At 38.3% G+C, this 27,346-nt stretch overlaps 1 protein-coding gene across 4 annotated transcripts in view; it reads right to left on the bottom strand.

The window, feature by feature from the left end:
- PLEKHF2 (pleckstrin homology and FYVE domain containing 2) overlaps positions 1–27,346 on the bottom strand; it is a 720,359-nt gene that overhangs the window by 326,708 nt on the left and 366,305 nt on the right. For all 4 annotated transcript variants that reach the window (XM_064384418.1, XM_064384421.1, XM_064384419.1 and 1 more), the window contains one exon: positions 24,183–24,267. The gene's annotated coding sequence lies outside the window, so the exon portion shown is untranslated. The remainder of the gene's footprint in view (positions 1–24,182; positions 24,268–27,346) is intronic.

Raw genomic sequence — 27,346 nt, 5'->3', positions numbered from 1 at the left:
TATATATATTTGTTGCCTTACATAAAAAGAAATAGAAATTAATAGAAAGTTTTCTATCACCTATGAGTGAAGATAAGTTGATGAATCTGGCTATACTGTCTACCGAACATGAATATGCAAAGAAGATAAATTTGTCATTGACAAATTTGCAGAAGTTAAGGCTCAAAAACAAACTGTAATATTATTATTGGTTACTTTTCTGAATGATATAAGGATTTTTCCCTTTTCTCAAAAAAATACATTAATATAAGTTAAAAGCATTAATTTATTACTTTTTCCTTTTTGTACATATTTATCCTATATTTTTACTGGCATGATTATATACACAAACATCAACAAAATATATGTTTACTGTTTTTTCTTCTTGGCCATATTGTTCAGTTCACTAATCAGTTCAGTATAAAGGGAGAAGATTTTTTTAAAAAAAACAACCCTACTATCGGTGTTTAAGATACTATACACATCAGTGGAGCCAAGTGTAAAAAAAAGTTGAGAAAAATGGAGGTGAACTTTGTATAGCCCGTTATCTCATTGTCTTTCTTTATTATCTAATGTGTGGTATATTACACACTTCTCTTCACTGCTAATGTATCCTTCGCATTGCTGCCAGATTCATCATTCAAATCCTCACAGCCCAAGTCAGTGATAGCTACACAATTTCTATATGGAGGAGCTTATAAGTACCCATCTTCTTGGAGGGGAAGTCAGAGGCCTTGTCTAAGGCTGGGTTTTGCTTAGCAAAGGCAGTGTTGTACTTGTGTTTTCATCCATTTTGTGCTGCTCTAACAGAATACCTGAGACTGGGTAATTTATCAAAAACAAAGATTTATTTCTTACAGTTATGGAGGCTGTGAAGTCTGAAGTCAAGGGCTCTGCATCTGGCAAGGGCCTTCTTCCTGTTTCATCTCATGGCAGAAGGCAGAAGGCCAAAAGAGCATGCACAAAAGCAAGAGAGGACCACACTCACTTTTCTTAAAAACCTATGGTCTGGATGACAAACTTCCCCCACAATAACGACATTAATTCATTCGTGAGGGCAGAGGCCTTATGGCCTGGTCACCTCTTAATGGTCCTACCTCTTAATATCATCACAATGGCAATTAAATTTCAAATGAGTTTTAAAGGGGACATTCAAACAAACCACAGCAACTTGTATATTTATTTAGAGACATTGGGAATGAGGAGGGGTAAATGAAGGACAGATGTCAGACAAGGCCTCTGACTTCCCCTCCAAGAAGATGGGTACTTGTAAGCGCCTCCATATAGACCCAAACACACAAGCCACCCATTCCTGACTACCACTAATTGACAACTGTGTGGTGGTGTACTAGCTCCACAGGACTGGAGATCAGGGAAACCCAGGTTACATCCAGTGGTGTCAGCTAGTCATATGATCCTAGGCAAGTTTCTACTCTCAGTTTCCTCATCTGAAAAATGAGGGGGTTGGCGTAGATGATCGCTAAAGCCCCTTCCAACCATAACATTCAATGGTTATGACTCACTGGCAATGGCAGTTTCAACTATGGATGGCCCTAGATTTGTGCCAAATTTACACTGCATCAAAGTGAAGAGACAACCAGCCACTGAGCCAGAGACTATGAGTTAATTGCCAAGTCACATTTGGATAAATGAGAAAGTATCAAGTTTCTGTTTAAGGCACCAGGTGTTTTACATAGCATGTGTTGTTCTTCCATAAACGTTGGCTTCTTAGATCATGTCTATGTTCATAAGTCCTTCTGTAAACCTGTGTCACTATCAATAGAAACAAACACTGATATCTTTCTCTACAGCCTGGAACTCCTTTCATCCCACTGGACAAAAATTAGGTATAAGTAATATGTGGAAATTGCTGCATATCAATCTAGTTTACACAACAAATATTCCCATATGGACAGGAGCCAGTGTTCTGGTATTTGGAGGACAGACAATATCTCAGAGTGGTCTTTTAAATCAAAAACCAAATGTGGGGTGAGCTCATTCACTGGAACTTCATTAAGAAGAATTCATTTCACTTCCTTGGCATAAATTAAGTTGTAGTGAGCTAGTGAAAGATTCCACCACCTCTCACTGAAATGGTAAATTGAGTTCTGCAATAGGGATCAAAGACAGACCTAGGTCCCCTGGAGAATATGAAGAGACAGAAACACAGATGGTGGGGTGCATTGGCCTCAGCTGAAAGCAAAGAGAAGCAGAGAAGTGGTGGCAGTGAGACTTCAGGACTGCAGCCTTCATTGGGAGAAAAACCGGGAGGATGCCTGGATCCTGCTGAGGCTGCAGCCAGAGAAGATGAAGACGGAGAGAACTGTCTGCAGGAGATGGGGGTGGGACTCCCATTACAGCCCTCTTCTCAGACTGAAGACCCCATATCAGATCAAACAGCTGCGCACTGACAGCTCCTCTGTTGCTGGTGAGTGTGGGCTGACTTCTGGGGCCTCAAACCAAAAAAGAGCCTTTATTACCAGCTCCTTTTCTCAGTGAACTCTCCAAATGTGTATGCTGACAGGCTTCCTCCTCAGACCCCTGCACCCCTCAGAAACCTGATTCCCTCAGAGCATTCACTCACTCCACATCTGCAGTCACCATCTGTGAACTGCCAAGTCCTCGCACCTGCTACTCAGCCCAGCCCATTCTCCTGTGTGCTACACCCCAAGACCCAACAGCTTATTGAGCCTCTGAACTTGGACATCCCTTAAGCACCCCAAACTCTTATTCAAATCCAAACTTCATACCTCCATTCTCATACGTTCTCTCAGTAAGTGCCACCAACAGCCCCCAACTCACCTGGGTCAGTAACCTGAAAGTCAATCTCAATTTCCTTTGCGACGTCCATTCAATCAGTCACAAAGTCATATACATTTTCTTTACACTCGCAAATCTATTTTTCCCTCTCATTTCCCACTGCCACTGACTTAATTCAGTCCCTCGCCATTCATTCCCTGGAATAGTGCAGTCTTCTATAAACTCCTGACAGTTGCCTTGCTAATTCTGTTCCTTTCCTTCAATCCTCTATGTGCTTGCAGAATGGACTTTCAGAAATGCAAATACAATCTGTTACTCCCTTGCTGAAAACCTTTGGTGACTCCAAAAACAAAGCCAAATCACAAGTGATAAAATGGGAGAAAAAATATGCAGTACCTATATAAAGAGTTCATATGCCTAATGTATACAGAGTACCCATACACTGGAGAGAAGATTAACAATACAACAGAAAAATGAACAGAGGTGATTCATTTATGAGGAAATGAAATACTCATTGAAACCTATGGAAAGATTCTTGAGGTCTAGTTGTCTGGTAAACACAAATTTAAGAGAACAATAAAGTTACATTTTTTGACCTATAAGATTGGCAGAAAGTAAGGAGATTGTGAACATCAAGGACTGAAAAAGTATGCAGACTTTCACATGCTCATCTATTGCTACAGCTGAAGAGTCATCTGCCAGTATATATTAAAATTTTAAAAAGAATGAACCTTTAGGGCCAGCTGTTCCACCTAGAACCCCATCCAACAATAAGAAAGCACCAATAAGAATATCAGTCTAAAGATGCTCATTACAGCACTATTTGTCACAGCAGAAAAACTAGAACAGTCAGAGTAACCATCAATAGAGGAAGAGTTAAATATAATACATCTTTATTATGGAATAATGTTCTGCAGCAATTTAAAAGAATGAACAGTTCTAAATGTACTATCATGGAAAATCCAAAGAATCCAAGAGATAGATAATACACACCCTAAAAAGTGACCTGCTTTTACACACGGAATCAACCCAAATGCCCATCAATGATAGACTAGATAAAGAAAATGTGGTACATATACACCATGGAATACTATGCAGCCATAAAAAGGAATGAGATCATGTCCTTTGCAGGGAAAGGACTAACACAGGAACAAACAAACTAACACAGGAACAGAAAACCAAACACTGCATATTCTCACTCATAAGTGGGAACCGAACAATGAGAACACATAGACAGAGGAAGGGGAACAATACACATCCAGAACAATACACATCAGCAAATACAAAAAACAAAAAACAATACACATCAGCAAACTAACACAGCAACAGAAGACCAAACACTGCATGTTCTCACTCATAAGTGGGAACTGAACAATGAGAACACATAGACACAGGAAGGGGAACAACACACATCCGGGTCTATAGCAGGGAGGAGGCAGGGAGGGCACCAGATCAAATAGCTAATGCACGCTGGGCTTAATACCTAGGTGATGGGTTGACAAGTGCAGCAAACCACCATGGCACACGTTTACCTATGTAACAAACCTGCACATCCTGCACATGCATCCTGGAACTTAAAATATTTTTTTAAAGTGACTGGCTTTTTGGAAAAAAAACAACAATATTATTAATATGATTAATAATATTATTGTTAAAACTTAATATTACTATTAAGGTGTTTTTTTTAAAAAAAGGTCACTTTCTAGGGTCTGTATTACCTATCTCTTTCCAACTAGAATGCAAACTCCATGAGGACAGAGACCATACCCATCTTGTTTACCACTGTGTCACCAGCATTACACAGAGGTTAGCACTTAAAAATAATTGTTAAATTAAGGCGCCAAATGCTTTACATAGCATGTGTTGTTCTTCCATAAACGCTGGCTTTATTATTGGCTTGAATTGGTTTCAACTGAATTATTCATTAATAATTCAAATACTTCTGTAATTTAATAAGAAATTAAAAACTGAAACTCCTGCAATGGTCTTCACAGTTGCTGAAATCAAAATTTGGAACACATTTATTTACCATCTGGTTCCTGCCTTCCCCTGAGCCTCATCTCCCAGCTCCCCGCACCAGAGCCCCCATCCTTCCTCAGAAGCTCTTATCAGGGCTGAGATTCCTTGAGGGTAGGGACCGTGTCTTATTGGGTGTTGGATCCCCATACCTTATCCAGGACCCAGTGTGTTGTAGTTCCTTGGGGAATGTTTGCTAGATGGTTGCCTCCATTGCAGATGGAGAAAAAATTGAGTGCGACCATCCAGACCTGAAGTATGGGATCCCCTATTACAAGTGGCAACAGCTAGAGCTGCCTTGCCCATTATAAAATCTGGGACCTTGAGAAAATCACTTATAAAGTGGATATAACCTCAACATTAACCCCTTTACAGGTTTTTGTTTGTTTGTTTGTTTGTTTTAGATGGAGTCTCGCCCTGTCACCCAGGCTGGAGTGTAATGCAATCTTGGCTCACTGCAATCTCTGCGTTCCAGGTTCAAACGATTCTTTTGCCTCAGCCTCTGGTCTTAAACTCCTGACCTTGTGATCCACCTGCCTCGGCCTCCCAAAGTGCTAGGATTACAGGCATGAGCCACCGCGCCCAGCCTACAGGGTTATTACAAAGACAAAAGGAGATAGCAGGTGTGACTGTATCGTGTACACTTTAAGATCTGCACATGTATTGTTAGTCTACTATCTTTTTATTATAATGATAGACTTAATGTCACTTTTCTTATATTTCTCTAAATCAAATTTGACCTGTCCCAGATGCCACTGAATTGGCAAGAAATTTCATTTTAGTTATTATCAATGTCCTCTTCTGCTAGGAGACATCATTCAAAGGCACTGTGGGACTTTCACTGGTCCTAATGTTTGAAGAAGGCCCTGTCATCTTTGGTCCATACTGCTCTACCGCAAACAAGCAGTGGTTCAAAGCCAAGCAGCTTCATGAAGATAGGAGGTGCTGCACTTACATGTCATGCTAGGGCACATGCTTTTGCCTTGGCAGGGTGCTCCACCATCTGGAAGCAAGTGACCCAGGTGGACCTTCCCTTCTAGGGTTTCCAGCAACAACTGTGAGGAACCAAAATGCTGCTCATTGCTCAAGAACCTAGAGTCTTACGCCCATTCCCAGCTCTGGAAATACTTCCTACTTTCCCAAGTTGCCCAAGTCCATCTCCACCCTCCAAGCCATTTCTTTCCTCTTGGAACAAACCTGGCATAATCCCTTCAGAGAGGGATCTTCCAGAAACTTCTAAGGTCCCTGAGGCAAGAGAACACAAAGGCCTAGTTACCCTCTTGAGACCAAGATATGAATAAACCACAAATTAATGACTCTATAAGTTAGTCAGACACTTTATTTTTAAAACAATAACTAGAATAGAGGAATAGTAGGAAACTTAATACAATGCAGTTAACTACAATTCCTGGGAAAGCTTTCAGCTTAATGACTCCCAAAGCAAGAGTTTAGGAATTTGAAAGGGACCCTCAAAAGGGCTCACCTAGTTCAAAGCACAAAGTTGACTGAGCATCCATAATCCAAAAGTTCAAAATCTGAAATGCTCTACAATCCAAAACTTTTTGAGTGCTGGCAAGACACTCAAACGTCACACTAAAAGGAAAACTCTTTGGAACACTTTGGATTTTGGATTTCTGTATATTGTAAGTATAATACAAATATTCAAAATTTGAAAAAATCCCAAATCCGAAACACTTCTCATCCCAAGCATTTTGAAAAAGGGATACTCAACTTGTACTGCCTTCCAACTTTCTTGCTACCATTATTATGATGGGAAGAAAACCCCGCATGCAATTCTGACTAGATAATTCTGTACTTAAATATGATTTAAATCCACTGAAGAAATCTGTTGTCGTCAGTGTTCTATTTTTCAGAGGAGAAAACACCTTACCCCTACCTTAAATATTATACTTCAGGTTTTTGTGCCAGATATTCTCTAGGAGACTCTGTGCTAGGTCTCTGCTGCCTGCAAGTAGCTTCATTAGCACTCTTAAGACTCCTCAGGCAAGATGCTGGGATCATCAATAGTGGAGCCCACTATGTAATGAGTGAGTTGTTATCCAGCAGCTCACCTGCCATGGGGTCTTCTGCAGAGGCTTACTATCTGCTTTTGTGTACAGGGTTCCCCTCACTGTGGCACTTCAGCACTTTTCTGATAACTGAGGAGACTGCTGTATGCCTGTAAGTGCAAGTCACTTCATGTCACATCTCCCGTGCAGATTCAGGGTGGAAGTTGGGGTACACAAATGAGTCTGGATGCTCTGGAACCAGACCTTAACTGATGCACAGCAAAACCTCTGAGCAGCTTCCCTATCCCACTGTGAGGTATGCATGCTGCTACCGAAGCCTCCCAGCCATGTGACCTCAGCCAAAGTGCAATCCTGCCAGACACCAGGAGGGTAACGCTACATACATTAAAGTGGCAGCTGGATCAAAAGACTGCTCAATCAACTACATTATTAAGCATATCTAATGAGGCTTTCATAGATATCATCTCACAAGATTCCTTCCAGCTCTAAAATTTCATATTTCTTCGGCAGATTTGAGGGACTTGAGGATTTTTGTTTTGAGTCTTACTTTGCTCTTGGGTAAAACACAAATAATAATCCTTGCTTGAATCGTCAGATTATGGTAAGAATATCAAACAAACTATGCAAACATATTTTAGGAAGAATAACGTTTTGGCCAAATGTGAGATATCATTTTTAGTGACTAGAGATCTTATTTAAGAATTGGTAAGCAAGCCCTGGTACAGTGGCTAATGCCTGTAATCCCAGCACTTTAGGAGTCTGAGGCAGGCGGATCATGAGGTCAGGAGTTCGAGACCAGCCTGGACAGCATGGTGAAACCCCATCTCTACTAAAAAAAATACAAAAAATTAGCCGGGCATGGTGGCGCATGTCTGTAGTCCCAGCTACTTGGGAGGCTGTGGCAGAATTGCTTGCACCCAGCAGGTAGAGGTTGCAGTGAGCCAAGATTGCACCACTGCACTCCAGCCTGGGTGAGAGAGTGAGATTTCATCTCAAAAAAATAATAACAATAATTGGTAGGCAAATGAAAGAGAATGAAATGAACCATAATTATTTTCATATAGCTGTACTACAGTCTGTGTCTTATTTTGGTAATTATTTCTTGGTCAAATAACTCTTATCCTGAATTATCAAACAAAACAGTTAAGTAACTTTAGACAGCTCCATTACCACACAATCTTAGTTAAAGCTGGAGATGGAAGAAATGCATTTAATTATTCCATTATTTCCCTGGACTATCAGATGGTCTAATTCCAAGATTTTCATCTTGGCTAGGAAATCCTTATAATCTATATCTTCTTACATCAGTGTATACACTCTATCAGAATTACTTCCTCTAGTCTGAAATTTGGGTAAAAAAATCAGGTGACATTCAAATCTGGAATATATTAAATACCTTTGGGTTTGATTGAGTTGGATTTGTAAACAAATGACTTTCCTAAAAACATGAAGTCATATAAAATCTTTTACTATTAATGCCTTGTTCTCTTCTGACACCATAAATAAACCTCATTTCCCCTCAAGGATTAGTGAGAAAAGCACATTTTGAAAAATCTCTCTTTCTGCAAAGATATTAGGTAATTGCTACCCGCTGCCTTGTACTTGCTTCTCTTTAGTTCCTAATGAAGAAAGTAAACAATGTTTCAAGTCAAGCGTTTCTCATAGCTCTGCGTTTTAAGCAGACATCTACTATCTTGGCATTTCTACAAGGTCTGTTACATGATTTACAGTGAAACTGGCTGTGGTGAGCAGCCTAATCTCTACCAATGCCACATAAAATCAGCCTTAAAACATTTTAACATTGTCTGCTATTCCTTCTGACCCACTCTTGGGTTTCCTTTCTAGCTTCCTATCATTTTTATTTGGCTAGCCTTAGAGCATCCATTACACTATCCTGGTCAATCTGATTCCATTCTCTTCTTCCTCTTCTTCTTCTTCTTTTTCTCCCTCTTTCAATGCACATGTATGAATCCCCACTATGGGAAGCACTCTGAACAAGTTTCTGTGGGAAAATCTGGAAGGATCAGGACAGATCTGCCCCCAAGTGGTTTACAGTAGCACAGGGCAGAGCTCAGGAAATCTTTCCTACAAAACTGAAAGTAACAAAGATATCAACTGTGCATCTTTGCATATTTGCAGCATGGAAGGCTTCTTCAAAAGAAGTAGCCTTTACATTGAACAGTGAAAGGATCAGTAGGAACTGGGCCTATGGGGATGCAGCAGAGAATGCTAAACAAAGGAAATGGTGTGGAAAAAAGCAGTGAGGTGAGAAAACCCCCCAACATGTGCACAGCCTGAAGCAGTTCAGGTTGGCTGCATCATTAGGCACCTGGAGGGAAGTCACATAGAAAAAGGTTGAGAAGGTAGTTAACAGGTCATGGGTATTTGTGGTCAGTACTGGGATCATGCTGTGTTATTAATCAACATAGAAATCTGTTCGCTCCCCTATTAAATGCTGGATTAAGCCTCTATGCTGAGGGAGGGAAGAAAGGAGGATGGAGGGGAGTATAAAGAGTAAACATCATGGTCCTTGCCCTCAAGGAATTTAATGGAAGAGAGAGATACACAGCGATCCTTATAGCATAATGTATTACTAAAAATATGGTCCCATTCTCACATATGGGTCTCTGAACAATTATGAAAGCACAAAACCCACTCCATTTTCTAAAGTGAATTCATCTGTCTCCAATAGAGGAACACCACATGACATTTCTTACATGTATTTTGTCAGCCAAATCCCATTTTCTCTCTCTCTCTTCCATCTTTCCTTTCTTTTTTTCTTTCTTTCTCTTTCCCACGCCTTTGGGTGCCAGACATATAACACACTATGAAAAGCAAATTAGTAGGTGTAAAACAATAAAAATAGCAGGGGCTTTGGTGAACTAAAGACCCTATCTGGAGACTTATTTTTAAACTTCTCTTTTCAAGGTAAGTGTTGATTCAGATGCAGTTGTGAGAGAGAATGCAAAGATCCTGTGGACCCTTCACCCAGTTTCCCACAAAGGTAGCATCGTGCAAAACTACAGTAGAATATCACATCCAGGACATTGACTTTGATGAAGTCAGGATACAGAACACTTCCATTGCTACAAGGATCCCTCGTGTTGCCATATTATAGCCACATCCACTTCCCTGCTCCTACTCCCTCCTTAATTTATGGCAACCCTCAAATTGTTCATTTCTGTAATTTTGTAATATAACAAATGTTATAGAAATAGAATCACAGTATGTGAACTTTTAGGACTGCATCTTTTTCACTGGGTGTTGTGCTCTGGAGTTTCAGCCAGGTTGCTGCATCTATCGATATTTTGTTTCTTTTTATTGCTGAGTAGTATTCCATGGTATGGATGAACCACAATTTGTTTAATCATTCACTCGTTTAAAGACATCTGGACTTTTTTTTCAGAATTCTGGCTATTAAAACAAAGCTGCTGTGAATATTTGTATACAGGTTTTGTATGATGTTTTCATTTCTCTGGAATAAATGCTAATTTATTTTTCTTGAATGCAATTGTTGTGTCATATGTTAATTGCATGGTAAGATTTTTAAGAAACTTTCAATCCCATTTCCTCGAGTGGCTCTACCATTTTTCATTCCCATAAGCAACGTATAAGTGATTCAGTTTCTCTGTATTCTTTCCAGCACTTGATGTTCTCACCGTTTTTTATTTTAACTATTCTGATAGGTATGTAGTAAGATCTCATTGTCATTGGAATTTGCATTTCCATAATGGCTGATGATATTAAAAATCTTCCATGTGCTTATCATCTGTATATCTTCTTCGGAGAAATGTCTCTTTATGTATTTTGCTTATTTTCTCACTGGGTTGTGTGGGGTTTTGTTTTGTCCTTACCGTTACTTTTTTAGATTTTTAAAAATATATTCTAGATACTAGTTCTTTGTCAGAAAGGTAGTTTGCAAATATTTTCAGCCAATTTTTAGGTTGTCTTTTTATCAGAGTTTTTCACAGAGCATAAATTTTTAATTTTGATAAAGTGCCATTTAACCATTTTATCTTTCATGAATTGTGTTTTTGGTGTTGAGTCCAAGAACCTTTCAACTACCTCTAGTTCTTGTAGATTTTCTCCTTTATTTTTTCTAAAAGTTTTATAGGCTCATATTTTACATTTAAGTCCATTTGAGTTAATTTCTGTATAAGGTGTGAGACAGGTTGAGATTCTGGGTTTTTTGTTGTTGTTTTGTTACATTTTGTTTTTTGCCTGTGGATGTCTACTTGCTCCAGCACCACTTGTTGACAAGGCCATCTTTTCATCATTGAATTGTTTTTGCACCTTTGTGAAGAGTTAGTTGGAAATATTTATGTGGGTCTATTTCTGGGTTTTCTATTCTATTCTATCTATCACTGGATCTATGATCTAGCTTCTGCTAATACCACACAGTCTTGATTGTTGTAACCATACAATAAACCTTGAAATTGGGTAGACTGACTCCTCCCACTATATTCTTCTTTTCAAAATTGTTTTAGCTATCCTAGTCCCTTTGACTTTCCATATAAATTTGAGAAAATTTTTTCTACATCTACAAAAAAAAATCTTGCTGGAATTTTGAAATGCATTAAAACTGCATGTCGATTTGGGGAGAACTGACATTTTGCTATGGAAGGTATTCCAATCCATGAACAAGGACTCTCTCTCCACTTTTTAGACAATGTTTGATTGTTTTCATCAGAGTTTTATAGTTTGCAGACTGTAAGTCTTGTTCATGTTTTGTTAGATTTACATGTAAGTATTTAGCAATTGCAAAAGGTATTATACTTTCAGTATATACTTGTTAATTAGTACTATATTAAAATATACTTGATTTTTGCAAGTTTATTTTGTATCCTATAACCTTGCTAAACTTAGTTGTAGTTTTTTGGTAGACATTCCTTTGAATTCCTTATAAACAATCATATTCCTAAGTCACCATGTGGTTTTGCCTTCCATGTTTGAGAGTTTTACCCAGTTGAAAATTCCTTTTATGTTCAAATAGCAGCATCTTCTCCTCTAAGAAAGTCATTTTCTCCACGATTCCCTTCAAGGACACAGATTTACTCTTTGGTTTTGTGTAAGAGATCAAGGAGAAAGTAAATATCCTTGATCACCTCTCAACATTGGGTTTAGCCATCACTTAGGTAAGCCCTGCTACCCAGCCATACAAAATTCAATCTTTCCCATTACAGCATGTCATTATAATAAAGTCTTTCTGAACTACACTTTAACCTCTGTATTCTGAAGTAAGCAATCTTTGTCAATTTATCCTAACTGCTTTCAAAAAAAACCCTTCTGTCCTAAGTGGTGCAGACTGAGTAATTCTTCTGATCTCACAGGGCCATGGGCCTTCACAATACCATGTCCATTTCAGTTCGATTAACTCCGAATGAAGGAGAGAGTTCGGCTTTGGATACTTGGCAATGTAACCATAAACAGAAGACTAATCTTTCAATAATACAAGTTTAAGAAAACAAGAGGTGACTGGAACTCTGTGGTAATGAAATTACCCGTGCATGGCAGTTTCAGGAAGGATTTTTTTTTTTTTTTTCCTCTTCTAGGAGTGTCAGGGAGCCACACTACCTCTACCCAATGAAAGTGAGTGAATGATTTCACTTGTTTCTTCTTTGGGCTGAATTATGTCGTTGCCATCTGTGGACTGTGCTAAATACCATAGGGGAAGGAGCCTGTTTTCTCATGTCATTTATGTAATGGCTGTGTTGTCACTTGCCACCTTTGAGCAAAATCAATATGTAGCAGGAGTTCGGCCAGGTTTCCTACAGCTGAAGCAAAGTAGGGAATTGGGGCAATTGTTCAGTTAAAATGAGCACATTTTAAAAAGCAACACTCGCCTTCAAATTACTCAAATGCTTCAGGGAACATTTCTAATTGTTCTGGCGTCACACTTTGTTTCAGCTATTGATGTCTGCCCACAAGTACATGTAAGTGGGTGAGGAATTTTTAGGGGGATACATTTTCTTCAAATACTGGAAGGACAGTCAGAGATAAGGACTGAACTTTTCTGCATGAAACTGAAAGAACTAGGAGGACACTGGGTAGGATCTATTGAGGTAAGTTTAAGCTCAGTTGAAAGAGAAGCTCCAATTTTCCAATGATAAGATAGGCTTCCCTGGGAAGTATTGCAGTGTCTGTAGCTGGAAGTGTTCAAGAGAAGGATTCGATCAGTGTTTCTCAAACTATGGCTGACAACTCACTAACGGGTTATCAAGTGAATTTAGTGGATTGTATCCATTATTTTTAAAAATGAGAATGGAATGAAATTAAATAGAAAAAAGTATCACAGAGCATTACAATATATATCAATATTGTGTCATGAACTTTCTTTTTAATTTATGTGTGTGTGTGTGCATGTGTATGTGTGTGCTTACTAGGTTACAATACAAAATGAATTTTTAGTATGGGCTACAGTCTAAAAAGTTTTTTTAACTAGATCATACATCTAGTTGAGGGGATACACAAGTATCAAATGGGACTGATTGAACTAAATGACTATGAAGATCCAGGTCAAAAAGGCCAACAATCATAATGTTAAAAGCATCACAATCTCCATAATCTAAACTGAAATCAGTTTGCCAAAAATATGGAACTATTCCCTATCCTGTGCCTGGGAAAAAATTTTTCCCTAGGCTCCCTAGAGAGAAAACACTGTATAAAGTAACTTTTAAATACCTTCTTACAATACAAACAATGACAAATTTCATAGGGATGTTTCAGTGATATCTCAAATATGAGCTCGTGGCATCATACCAAAGCAAAGGTCAGAAATCAAGTCTAGAGAAAGCCAAGACTGATGAAGTCCAGGGCAGGTCTTTCAATTGATCTGGTTTATCCATGGGCAGATACAAGCTTGAAGGTGCTCATCTCCTTCATAATTAAGGTCATATCATCCAGGGAAAACATGCTAAGTAACCAGCAGATCATGTTAAGGAACAAACAATGGCCACCTTTCATCTGTCACAGAAAATTCTAAATGCCTTTCCATTTAGAGCTTTAAACATTTATCCAATTATATTATCATCAGTTCTTTGGGGAGATTTTTCTATATCTCCCTCTTTGACTACCACCAGATATAAAGTGAGTTCTTCAAGGATACAATAGAGACATGACTTATTTTACTTTCTCAAGCAGCAGGATACATACAATGTACTAGTTGTTCAGGAAATGCTTAGTGAATAAGTTAAAGTGCTTACAATAAGGTCAAAGAGAGTCCAACCATCTGGGATGGGAAGAAAAAGGGTAACGAAGAGGAAAAGAGCACAGGATTGATGTTAGGGAGGTCTGGGCTCAGTGAAGGTGAGAGATTTCTCTGGCAATTCAAGAAGGGCAAGCTCAACTCAGACAGATGAAGAATAAAATTACTTTGTTTCCACAAGATTTCAATAGAAACATCAAGGTAACATGAAAGCCCAAGAATCTCCTACCTAATCTAGATCCTGTATTATTCTATTTATTTGTAAACATATATATATACTATGGAAATTTCTGTTGCTCTGAAACAACTAATATCCGAATAAACTTACATACAGATAAATCAGGAGAAATTTAGGGAGGAAAAGACATGGAGAGAAAGGACAGAGTAGAAAGAGACTTTACATGTTGAGGAAGGCTGAAAGCCCCGGCCTCAAGATGGTGGCAAGAAAGGCGATACCACTCCAGCAGGAGGAAGAGTATTTCTTGGTTCTGTAAGCCAGCCAGCATTCTGTGTTCTCTTTTAGGCATTAAAATCAAGCGTGTTTCAGTGAGGGAGTGGTGTCTAGTCATTAGAAAAAGGACTCAGAGCCAGACTTCTGACTTTTTCATTCTTGGCTGTGCCTCACAACTCACTGTAGCCTTGGCAAAATTTTTCTTTCAACATCTTGAGGTCTCTCTTGACACATCTGTGAAATGTATATGAGTGCCGGAGCATGTGATGGGTGGATGACATCAAACTGTAGGCAGGAGCTACAGTTCCAGTGGAGAAATGGTCAAGGCATCAATGAGCATCATATTCCATTGAAGAGCCCAGGCTCCATCACATGAAGGGGTGAGTGTTTGAAAACCACAGAAGAGGTAGTTAGGAACCAAGTAGTATATACTGTATTGCAAAATAAAACAGCACTATACAAACCTGTATAGTAGAACTCTGGACAAGATACAAAACCAGATTAACATAAAAATATAAAACCTACACAGGACACATAAAGACACCAGCATTTAAGATTCCTAGATGGCTACCTCTAGTTGTCATGTTTCTGTCTTTTGGAATCATCTGGAATTTTAAATGTCAAAGTTAGAAAGACACTTGGAGATCATGAAGTCAAGGCTTTTTGTCAAAATAGCAATCTTCTTCCACAACCTCCATGCAGGTAGCCATTCTACTTTTGTGGGGAGGTTCCCAGTGTCAGAGAGCTCACCATCTCTCAAAGAAGCCCCATCATTTTTGAATACTCTAGCAATCAGAAACAGGTGCCTTATCCTAAGCCTTATGCAGTTTTACCTCTTCTATTTTATGCAATACAATCGGGTATTATAGAAAGAAAGGAAATTGCTCAGTAAAAATAGGATGTCCAACTGTCACAGTTTGCCTGGGACTGACGGGGGAGTTTGGGGGATGCAGGACTTTTCATGACTAAAACAGAGTTGCTGGCAAACCAGAAAGGTTGATTGTCTTAATTAAGAAATATTAGAAATGCACCACCCAGAAAGTACAAAAGGATACTTACTCCTATCAGACAAGTATCTTCCTGGCAACATGTCCTTTTGGGAAGCATTGTCTCTCAGATCGAAGCATTGGAGGAAACTGCGGGGCTGTCTCTTAACCTGATGGGCTCTTCCCTGATTACATTTCTTAAGATAATTATTTCATTTGACTTACTTGAGGGAATAACTGCTTTAGTGTTAGGGAGAAAAGCAAAAAGGATTTCCTGTGTTAACCAATGACAATCACATGAGAATACCATGTCCTATAGACACTGATGTGTCCCTCACACAAAACACTTGTAACACAGATTAGCAGTAAAACAGTCAGTCTAGAAAATCAAACAAGAAGAAATAGATAAGAGGGTCTTGGTGTGTCTTTGAAATGACATTCTCAAATCAGAAAACTCCAGGTGAGCAATTTAATTTTCAAAACTATTAAATCTTCCTACAACAAGGAATGAATATAACATTCATGGAAGTGCTCCATGCTGTCTGAGGGAATTCTAACCCTATTAGATTTGTTCAGCAACACTTTTTAAAATTTATCATGTACAATATATGTTAAAGTATATATATGTATATATAGAGATAGACAGACAGGTGGGCAGGTAGGTAGGTAAGTAGGTAAGTAGGTAGACCGATAGGAGAACACATTACATCTACTCTCTTAGCCTTTTTCAATGATACAATATATTCTTGTTATTAATAGTATAATAGTTATTACCTATGGTCACCATGTTGTACAGCAGATCTCTTAAACTTATTCCTGCCCTCTGACTGAAATTGTATATCCTTTGACCAACATCTCCCCCTCCCCCAGCCAATGCTCTTGGTGACCACCATTCTACTCCCACTTCCATGAGATCAACTTTTACAGATTTCACATGAGTGAGATCATGTGGTAAGTGTCTTTCTGTGCCTGGTTGATTTTACTTAAAATATGTTCTCCAAGTTCATCCATGTCATTGCAAGTTACATTGTTCAGGGAGATTTGTTCCTAAGAGTCCAGAGCCCCATGGCTGGGTCCTGAGAATTAGAGAGGCAAGTTGGTGGAGCTCAGCCTACGGAGCTGGTCTCTTAGGGAGTGGATGTTAAGAACAGAGAGAGTCTATAAGACTTCTCATTCTATAAGATATAGAATAAGAGCAATATTAAAAATGAAAGAAGAAGGAATATAAGACAACAAGGGACTTCATATTTGGGACCTTCAGTTCTGCAGGTGTAGAAGTCATAAAAACATACATATGAGCCATTTAGCAATTCATTAAATAGTTATAGAGTCAAGATTCCAGAGTGAACAAAACTTTTTTTTCCCTGAGGGTAGAAGGAATCTCAGCTCCTGGTTTCTTGCCTAAAAATCTAATGGAAGAGACAAGATAAAAGTGCACATGGATTCATACACAAAGATGCCCTAATGCCTTCTCTAACTGGTAAGTGTGAGAAAGCAAGCACTTCCCCTAAGCCATCAGGGTGCAGCTTCTCCCTTAGCAACTCATTTTCTTACAGGGTGAGACTAAGAAAACCACAGAGTATGGATTTTGTTTTAATCCTAAATTTTATCTGCAAATACAAATTGGCCATCTAGCAGCAACTGGCTTGCATGGGCTCCATTTGCAATAAAGATGAAGTTCAAAAGGTTAATCAAGTTATTAACATTTTAAAAGAAGGGAAATTTTCTTTCCCAGATGGCTTAACAGGTGACTCCTATAAATTACACAGTACATTACGGCAGGCATCCGCTAGCCCAGTTATAGTAGAGAGTCTGTCAACATTTCCATTATAAAGCCCTATTTTCAGAGTTTATAACTCAGCCGTAAAACTCTGCTCCAAGCTGGGCCTTGGCTTTCTAGTCAAATTCTCAACTCAGCAACAAACTTTTTTTTAATTCCTTCACCTCTTCCTCCTCCTTTTGCTCCCCTTTGCCTTTCTCCTTTTTTCTTCCCAATTAAAAAACAATTTAATTGCTCTAGTTTGCCTAAGTTACACAAGGACTTCCATGCAGAGAAATCTTTCAGCCACTTTATATTCAAGCACATTTTTTTCAATGCTCAGGTATTGAGATTTTTTCCAGGAACTATAAGGAATCAAGATGTTTCTAACAAGGCCTGTGTTACAGTCCTTCAAATCATAATGAAGATGTATAAGCCACTAGCATTTGATGCTGGGGGTTGAAGGTTTTAGAAAAGGGGATTTTATCAGACAAATATTTCACCTTGTTTCTAGAATTCTAAACATCTATATCTAATCCTGTTCCCTAAAGGTAAAAGCAATGCATGTATCCCATTATCTTATCAATGTGTGCATGGAACCTTACAGAACACAGCATCATCAGCACAGTAATTTCCAGATGGGGTGTGTGTGTGTGTGTGTGTGTGTGTGTGTGTGCACATGCATGTTTACAGGCCACCATGGTGGAGAGAGAAACACACAAAATATGAAGTGAGAAAGAAGGTGCACAAGTGACCAGTGGAGGTCTGCTGTTCCAAGTTTGGCTGGTCACAGCCTGGGGAGTTTTTATGGCCTATTCAAGCCTGTGGTGCAGACTAAACAAAGTTTCCTTTACTTTCACCATGACATCCTCGAAGACCAGGCCAGAGGGCGGGGAAGACACACACACAGCCAACTCCGCTTAAACCAGAGACTGTTGCTTTGCTATGAAAACTCTGTTGCTGACCTTGGAGCCTAACCTCCAGGACCCCTCCAAAACCCTATCTCAGACAGAACGTTAAGCCACATGGGCAATTTCTCTGCCAATGCAGGGGAAAGAGAGTTCCAGGAATGAGGTTGAAACACTCTCTCAGAGTGGGGCAAGTAAAAACAAAGCAGGCCACAGTGGTACTTGGGCAATTTTCCCCCAAGACCCATGCCAAGAAGAGGGAATCTGAAAATGCTCAAAAAGACATCTTTCTCAAGATAACAGCATTTATTTTTATGTCAAATCAGCAGGTCCTAATGTTAGGCATCACCTCCCACCTGGAAAGGGAGATGTCCCAGAAACAAGGGTAACTAATCCCCCACTTTACTCACAGAAAGGCCTAGCAGGCTCCTCTTGCATCAAAACAGAAGACTGCAGCTCTTGAGTTGTTTGGGGGATGGCATTTTAGCTTAAGAAATACTCTAATGGAAGGTGCTAAGATTTACCTACTGAACTCACCACAGGCACATCTGTTGAAGAACTGCATTTATACAAGCGGTTCTCCTAGCCAATTGCCCTATGTTTTCCATAGTTTTTTTTGTTAACATACTTGCTCATTAACAAAGGCATTGGAGGAGAACTGTGCCCCTTGACGGCTCATCTTTTCCTCCTCTTGAGTCCTGCAGTCATGTCATAATGTTTGAATTTGTGATATACATTGTCATCATTTCCATAGCAATAGAAACAGCAGCCATTGTGAAAACGGGATTTGCGATTCAATGAAAGAAACAAATTGGAAAGAAAAGAACAGCTGGTTCTGCCTCCCGCCATAGATAGATACACAGCTAAGTAGACCAAGGACTGTTTTCAATCAGCACAGTCCACTCACAGGAATAACATGTCTCTTTTTGCTGTTTTGTAACTAATGGATGACTGCCTCACTCTCGGACAAACTAGCCAAGAGCTTCAGATGGCAGGCACTGCATCTTTCCCATCATTGTCCCTCTAGCATCTTACCCAGTGTCTGAGAATACTGGATACTTATATTAGTATGTAGAGTGATGAAGATGCCATACATTGAGCCTATAATCAACTTTACAGACAAGATTTGATCTTAATATATGTAAAGTATCTTCTATTATAATTTAAATCTATTGAAACTTCCTTCTGTAGGTGAAAGAAGTAGATTGGTCAAAGATATCCATAAAACAATTATCCATTCTAATGCCCAAGTTCATACCAATTTACTACCTAACTCTTTTATTGCCCTGCTTAAAAGTAGACAAATTCATCTTTATCATAATTCACTTTTTGCTACATCTCTGATGAATGGTAGGAGAAGAATAACTCCCATAGGTTCTTAGCCAGAATGTGCTCCTGATAGAAAAGACAGATTAACAAGTGAAAAGCAAACAGAAGTTCCTTAATGTGTATATTTCTTTTTTTTCTTTTTAAGTTCTGGGATACATGTGTAGAACATATAGGTTTGTTACATAGGAATACATGTGCCACGGTGGTTTGCTGTATATTTCATGTAAACATGGGAGACACCCAGAGAATGAGTAGTTCTCAGAGAGGTGGCTTTGAATTCCAACTTATATAGCATTTTCACCAAAGAGTACATTTTTAGAGAGGTGTCAAGACGAAGAGGACTTTGAGCTTCTACTGGTGTCAACTTGGGCAAAGGCAAATAACTGGCAGATAAGGTTAGTTAGTAAAGCTTGTTAATGTAGTTTCCTCTGATGCCATCGCAAGGCTAATAAGAGTCCAAAGCTGATTTCAGTGGTTAACCTTTGTTCTCTCTGGAATAGAGAGAGGCAGGATATCCATTTTTGCTATTTATTTTTATGTGTTTTATTTTATTTTTAAACTTGACAAATAATAATGATATAAGATACTGTTATTTTTTGTAAATCTATGCCCTGCTTTTAGGCAAATAGAGGGAGAGCAGAGAGCCTTCTTGTATCTGCTTCTTCTAAATTGTCTTCAGCTAGACAATCCTTCATATTTTGGGACAGTATATTCTGATCTCTCACATACTCTATTTCTCTTACATTTTACACTTTAATTGTAACTCAAAGCACTCAATGAGGATTCTGGAAACCTCGATCTAGTCCTGCTATCACTAGCTGAAGGACCCTTGCAAAATGAGAAATTCTACTCTCTCAGTCCCTTCATCTGTACGAGCCCTGCCTATGTCACAAGGGTCACTGTGGGGACAAGTAGTATATATGAAACCTTCTGAAATTCTTAATTGTATACAAGAGGCAAGTATGAGTATTATTAAAATTATTGAGGTAAGGGTATATCGAATGCTGAACATGGTGGATTGCTTACCAACCCAGACAGAGGTGGTCATGATAATTTCCATTCACAACTTTACATCTGTCCATGAAAACCAGAGCTCAACAAGTACAGATTTGTAGCTAAGGAGCAGGTTGGGGATATGGAGTGAGGAGAGGTGTGGGGGACAGGGTGTATAGAAAATTCCTAAAAGATGACATCACTGGTAGTAGAAGTTCTTGCTACACTGACCTAACAGGATTCTTGCTGAAGGCAGGACTAGGTAATCAGATATGGGAAGTAGGGAAATGGGGAATTTGACCCAGGTATCAAGGATGATCAGATATTAAGGTTGAGGAGATTCTCACTAAACTGACTTCACAGTTTACTAACACTGCTAACACTGACCTATGGAGGCATAGCCAAGGCCAAGGCCTAGTCAAAGAAGAGGGTTCAGAGGCCATTTTAAGCATTGTAAGCAAGATGAATTTTGAAGGAATTCCACTTCCATCTCTTTGTAAATGGAACATGAAAATATGTAGGTTCTAATTCATGGACTTCAAATTTGTCCTTTCAAACTTAACTATTCTTAAGTCAAAACCTAACTGGAGTACATTTTTAATCCCTAAAAGAAGCATGTTATTTTCCTGTGATTAATTTCTCTTTATTTTTCATTATTTTAGAGTCTGTTATTATTTCCTCCAACCCCACCAACTTCAGTAAGAATAACAATTGACCAGATACAACTGAAATTTTTCTTGGCTCACCCCAATACTTAATGGCAAAATCCCATGTTAACTTAGAGTCTTCATTATCTGACAGTAGCCTCTGGGTTTTCTATATATTCTCCACCCTGTTGTCCAAGAGCCCTGGAGCCAGCTATTCAGCAGCCTGACAGAAGCAGATACATTGGTAATCACCCTTCTGGCCAAACAAGCACACCTATCAACACTACCACTTTCAAATGTTTTGACCTGAGAGCCCTGAGAACCTTCTCCAATGCCCCTCTGCCACTTCCATCAAAGAGGCATCATTTTTCTTCTCTTCTCGTCCCATTGAGTAAACATTAGATTATAAAAAATCCATTTTCTCAGTCTTGCCTTTTTACCTTACAGATCCCAAATCATCTTTCACTTTTTCTAATCAGTCTCCTTCCTGCTTTAGCCTTCCTTTCACTTCCCTTCATAAGTGAACAATTCCTGGCTTCATTTTCACTTCACATTTGCCTCTCATGCTTTTCTTGAGATCTGAAGTTCTGCATTCTGCTGAACCTTCCTCCCCTCCTCCACAGAATTTGATTGGATCAACCACAGTGGGAACAGCAATGAGGCCATGCTGTGGGCTGGAGGTGTGATGTATTTGGTCTTCAATCTTGACAACAATTCTACTGAGCAGGGCAATTACTATCATCTTCATTTTACAAAGGAAGAAACTGGAAGCCCATAGTCTGTAAGTTAATTGATCAAGACCACACCTGCAGCTGGACAGATTAGGGAAATTACTTCCTGATTCCAACTTCTGTGCTCTTTCTACTAAGCTAATGAGATTTGCTGTCCCACTCTTCTATATCCCCATTGCCACTCTTCTTACCATGTTTCTTTTCTCTCAATTCATCATCACTTTTACATCAACCATTCAACTGTTCAACCCATGAACTTCTCTTTTTGTCCTATCTTCACCCTTTACTGCACCCCTTCCCAATCCCTTTTCTTTATTTCTTTCCATAGAATTGCTGTGGTCCCAAAGATTTACTCTTCCCTTGAGAAATAACTGGACAAAGAAAATAAAAATCTGGGGCAAACAGAGAGCAGATCCAGCTTCTGGAAGGCCTAAAGCTTAAAAATTTTGAAAGATATTGTATTAGTCCATTTTCACGCTGTAAATAAAGACACACCTGTGACTGGGTAATTTATAAAGGAAAAATGGTTTAATGGACTTACAGTTCCATGTGGCTAGGGAAGCCTCACAATCAAATCATGGCAGACAGCAAAGAAGAGCAAGTCATATCTTATATGGATGGCAGCAGGCAAAGAGAGAGCTTGCGCAGGGAAACTCCCATTTTTAAAACCATCAGATCTTGTGAGACCCATTCACTATCATGAGAACAGCATGGGAAAGACCCGCCCTATGATTCAATTACTTCCCACCAGGTTCCTCCCATGACACATGGGAATTGTAGGAGTTACAATTCCGGATGAGATTTGGGTAGGGACACAGCTAAATCACATCAAGTATCATTAATAGAAATAATGCAAAATTGCTATTATAATATTAGGTAGAAATATAAGTATTAATGTAGAATGAGAAAATAGATTACAACAAATTACAAACTGAAAAAGCTAACAAAGCCATAATCACAAAATCCAGGAAATCAAAATAATATTTTTATTAATTAAGTAGCTGACATATCTGTATAATGCTTTCTATCTTACTTTTTTTTTTGCTATTGTTTCTGATAGCCTCTTCATATGACAAAAATATTGTAATATATTCTATGGAGAAACTTTCTTTAAAAAATTTAGTTTTCCTCTAGCATAACTGCTCAAAAATTATTTATATACTTGATATCTTAGAAAAGTTTATTTCAGGTTCATTACTACTAATGGTAATGTCATGCTTAGATGCTATGGAATACATTAGGATGCATAAAACACGAATGTATTATCGATTTATAGTACAACTGTAGTTTCTGCCCTGCAAATATAAAAATTCTGATAAATTCTGTTTAATGCAGTTCCTATAAATAGAAACAAAAGACCATATGATGCATTTACATATGCATATGCTATATTAGGGAAGATAATTTCATCAAATGAGTGAACTTCTGTTTATGCATTGATGATAATTAAATCTATTTCTTAAAATTTTGCACACTTAGCGTTTTTAAGAATTTTCCACAGACTCACTTTTGGCTGCCAACATTTGAAACTTTGTTTCTCCTGCATACCACTTGCTTCTCATGCCAGGCACTGCTCTATACCATGACTTCCCATCCTGCATCTTTATGTTCAAACACTCAGGGAGTCATTTCAGTGATCAGCAGGTTTATTCTGTTATTCCTACATGAGACAGCTAGAAAACTGTTTTTGAGACTACAAGCTGTAAATATATCTTGCAAAAACCAAGCCAAGTAAACCCCAACTGAACTTTCACTTAGCTGTATCCCTAAAATATCCATAGCACTTCATTACCATCTGACATGAGGAGCAGAATGACAGAGGGAAATTCAAAGTGGAGACCATCTTGATCACCTGCAATTAAACTATCTTATCCTTGCAAATTTTACAAAAACTATGATCATATAAATCCACTTATAGAATCCCCGCATGAGCCTTAGAAGGGATCTGTGCAAGCAAGAGAGGCTCTGAAATACAAGTTTCATTTCCTTCAGGGTAAATCTTCCTCTGGTAGTTAGCCATGAAACCAGCTTTCCTGAATTCTTTTCAAGCCACGGTAGTATGACAGTTGTAGCAAACAAAAACAAAAGGACAGTTATCTAACAAAATAAATATTTTAATAGGAATAAATCTTCTAGACAAAGTCACTGAATCCAGTGGTCTACAGAGTCTTTGATCGTAGGTCTTTTTTTCCTTGCTTTTCATCCACAGATAAACACCTACATGTAGTAATTGCTCAGTGCAAGTTTTATAAATGAATTAATGAATAAATGAATGCCATTAAAACCCAGTGTTTGTTGCTGTTTCCTGAAGCGATCTAAATAGAAAGCCCATTTATTAGCCGAGTGAACAGTCAGTGTGTATTGATTGTGGGTCAGCAGAGAGTCCTACCTGCCTCCGTGCTTCTATAATGGTCCAGGTGTGACTCAAGATTTCATAAATTGACTCCCAAGGACTCAGATAATGATCATGTGCCCTAAAAGGAAGAATATATAAACATATCAAATAACCTGTGAACATTTACAGTAAGAACAACCTTTCAAAGCTTATCAAATTAAATACCTTATTTTTATATTTCTAATATTAGGAATAAAGGTTTGACTTTAAGTCTCACCTGAAAAAAAAAAAGAAAAAAGTAAAAAGACAACAACCAGAATTTGTAAATGTAGCCATAAGTAAAATAGAGTGCTAGGTAGGGAGGATAGAAAGCCATATTCATGATCCTTGAAATTGCAGTGTCTGCCCCACACTTGTCAAAGAAGTTGTAATTCAAATGATGATGTTTTCAAACAGAGATTGTTGCCTGACAGTGAACAACAGTCTCTTTCCAAATAAAAATGTTTTTAAATACTCCTGGATGTGAATCAATATGGAAATGGATTTGAAATAAACATTAAACATTTTGCCATCTGTTGCCTTGCTGAGTCACTGAAGGATATTCTCCCCAAATGTTCATATTTTCAGGCGAATTAGTCCATGGCTGCCAGACATGAAGAAGAAAGAAAATCTGAAACTCAGTGACTTCACTAAGTTGTGAAAGATGCACTACAGAGACACTGCTATTTGAAGATGAAGTTGTGGATTAACACTGGAGTCAAACCAGGGAAAACATTCCTAGGTTGTCTGAACATTTTATCCAACATTCATCACAATCAGCACATTCCAGTAACTTTGATTAATTTAATGCCCAATTTTTTTATCTCAAAACTTCTACCAAAATAAATTTACTTTACATTTCTAATCTTTAGAGAACATTGTTTTTTAATGAGCTTTAGAAATTTGAGGAAGAATTTGAGGAGCAATGGAAGAAAAAGATAAAGGGGATAGAATGAGAGACAAGTAGAGTAAATGATGGATGAATGAGATTTGCAAAATAGCAGCAAGAAAGGGGAGGAAAAGACTTTAAAATAGTCAAAGAACCTTAGTACCGTTCCTCAGATTGCAGGCATGCCTTTCCTCTGAGGAGTGCAGAACAAGCTAAGGAAGTTAGCTCCAGTCTCTCCAAGACTAAGAGGAACAGCGCAGAGTTGGTCTCCCTCCTGCCTGTTCTTGCCTCTGGCTACTTCCAGAGTCACTATCCAACACTAAATTCTCCCAGGTTTAAAGGCAGCCTGAGTCCTGAGACCGCAGTCCCAATCACAGGACTACCTTCAGGCTACTTTCAGAGCCTTAATGTCATTCTGGATCAACTGCACGTTAACCTCAGCATATAGGGGATGATGGAAACAAGAAATAGAGGCAGACGCAAGGGAATAATTGAAGGAATGTTTCTTAAGAGGACTGAGGAAATTTCTATGGCTGGTAAAATTTATCCTAATAAAAATCCCAGCAGAATGCTGTAGAACCCAACAAACTGGCTAAAATAATTTTTTTTTAATTATATAAAAAGGCAGAGGACCTAGTACAGCCAAAATAATTTTTGAAAAAGAATAAAGGTGAAAGACTCATGGAACCTAATTTCAAGACTTACCATAAGGCCAAGACATTTTATTATTGGTGAAAAAATAAACACATATATCAATGGAACAAAACAGAGTCCATACATAAAATCACATATATGACCAAGCAGTTTTTCACGAAGTGTCAAACCATTTCAGTGGATAAACCAGTCTCTTCAACAAATAATGCCAGAACAGTTAAATATACATATGCAAAAATATAAAGCTCAACCCATACCCTGCTCGTATATAAAAATTAACTCAAAAAGAATAATACACCTCAGTGTAAAATGTAAAACCACAAAACTTCTAGAAGATAACATAGAAAAAATAATTATGACTTTTGCTTTGGCAAAAATTTCTTACATAGGACATAAAAAACATAAACCATAAAAGAAAAAACTGATAAATTGGATTTCATCAAAATTAAAAACATCTTCTCTTCGGAAGACAAAGTTAAGAAATGAAAAACAAGACACAAACTGGGAGAAAATATTTGTAAAACATATAAGAACTGAAAATCAGAATATATGAGGCTTTTCAAAACTCAGTAAGAAAAAAACCAACTTAATTTAAAAAAAACATTTTAACATGACACTTTATCAGAGAAGCTCCTTGGAATAAATAAGTGCATGAAAAAAATTGCTCAATGTCATTATCAATAGAGAAATGTATTTATTTATTTATTTATATTTTTATTTTTTATTTCACTTTAAGTTCTGGGGTACATGTGCAGCTCTTGCAGGACTGTTATATAGGTATACACATGCCATAGTGGTTTGCTGCCTTCATGCCCCCATCACCTACATTAGGTATTTCTCCTAATGTTATCCTTTATCAATCCCCCAAGCCCATACTAGCCCTCCCCAAGCCCCCCACCCCCTAACAGACCCCAGTGTGTGATGCTCCCCTCCCTGTGTCCATGTGTTCTCATTGTTCAACACCCACTTATGAGTGAGAACATGTGGTGTTTGGTTTTCTGTTCTTGTGTCAGTTTGCAGAGAATGATGGTTTCCAGATTCACCCATGTCCCGGCAAAGGACAGGAACTCATCCTTTTTATGGCTGCATAGTATTCCATGGTGTATATGTGCCACATTTTCTTTATCCAGTCTATCACTGATGGGCATTTGGGTTGGTTCCAAGTCTTTGCTATCATAAGCAGTGCCGCAATGAATATACATGTGCATGTGTCTTTATAATAGAACGATTTATAATCCTTTGGGTATATACCCAGTAATGGGATTGCTGGGTCAAATGGGATTTCTATTTCTAGGTCCTTGAGGAATTGCTACACTGTCTTCCACAATGGTTGAACTAATTTACATTCCCACCAACAGTGTAAAAGTGTTCCTATTTCTCCACATCCTTTCCAGAATCTGTTATCTGCAGATTTTTTAATGATCACCATTTTAACTGGCGTGAAATGGTATCTCAATGTGGTTTTGATTTGCATTTCTCTAATGACCAGTGATGATGAGCATTTTTTCATATGTTTGTTGGCAGCATAAATGTCTTCTTCTGCAAAGTATCTATCTGTTCATATCCATTGCCCACTTTTTGATGGGTTTTGTTTTTTCTTGTATATTTGTTTTAGTTCTTTGTCGATTCTGGATAT

Source organism: Aotus nancymaae, unplaced genomic scaffold, assembly GCF_030222135.1.
Source record: "Aotus nancymaae isolate 86718 unplaced genomic scaffold, 86718_ANA_hifiasm-v0.15.2.pri h1tg000036l, whole genome shotgun sequence".
NCBI classification, from domain to species: domain Eukaryota; kingdom Metazoa; phylum Chordata; class Mammalia; order Primates; family Aotidae; genus Aotus; species Aotus nancymaae.
Note: the sequence above shows the minus strand (reverse complement) of the source record. Positions and strands in the feature narration are given on the sequence as shown.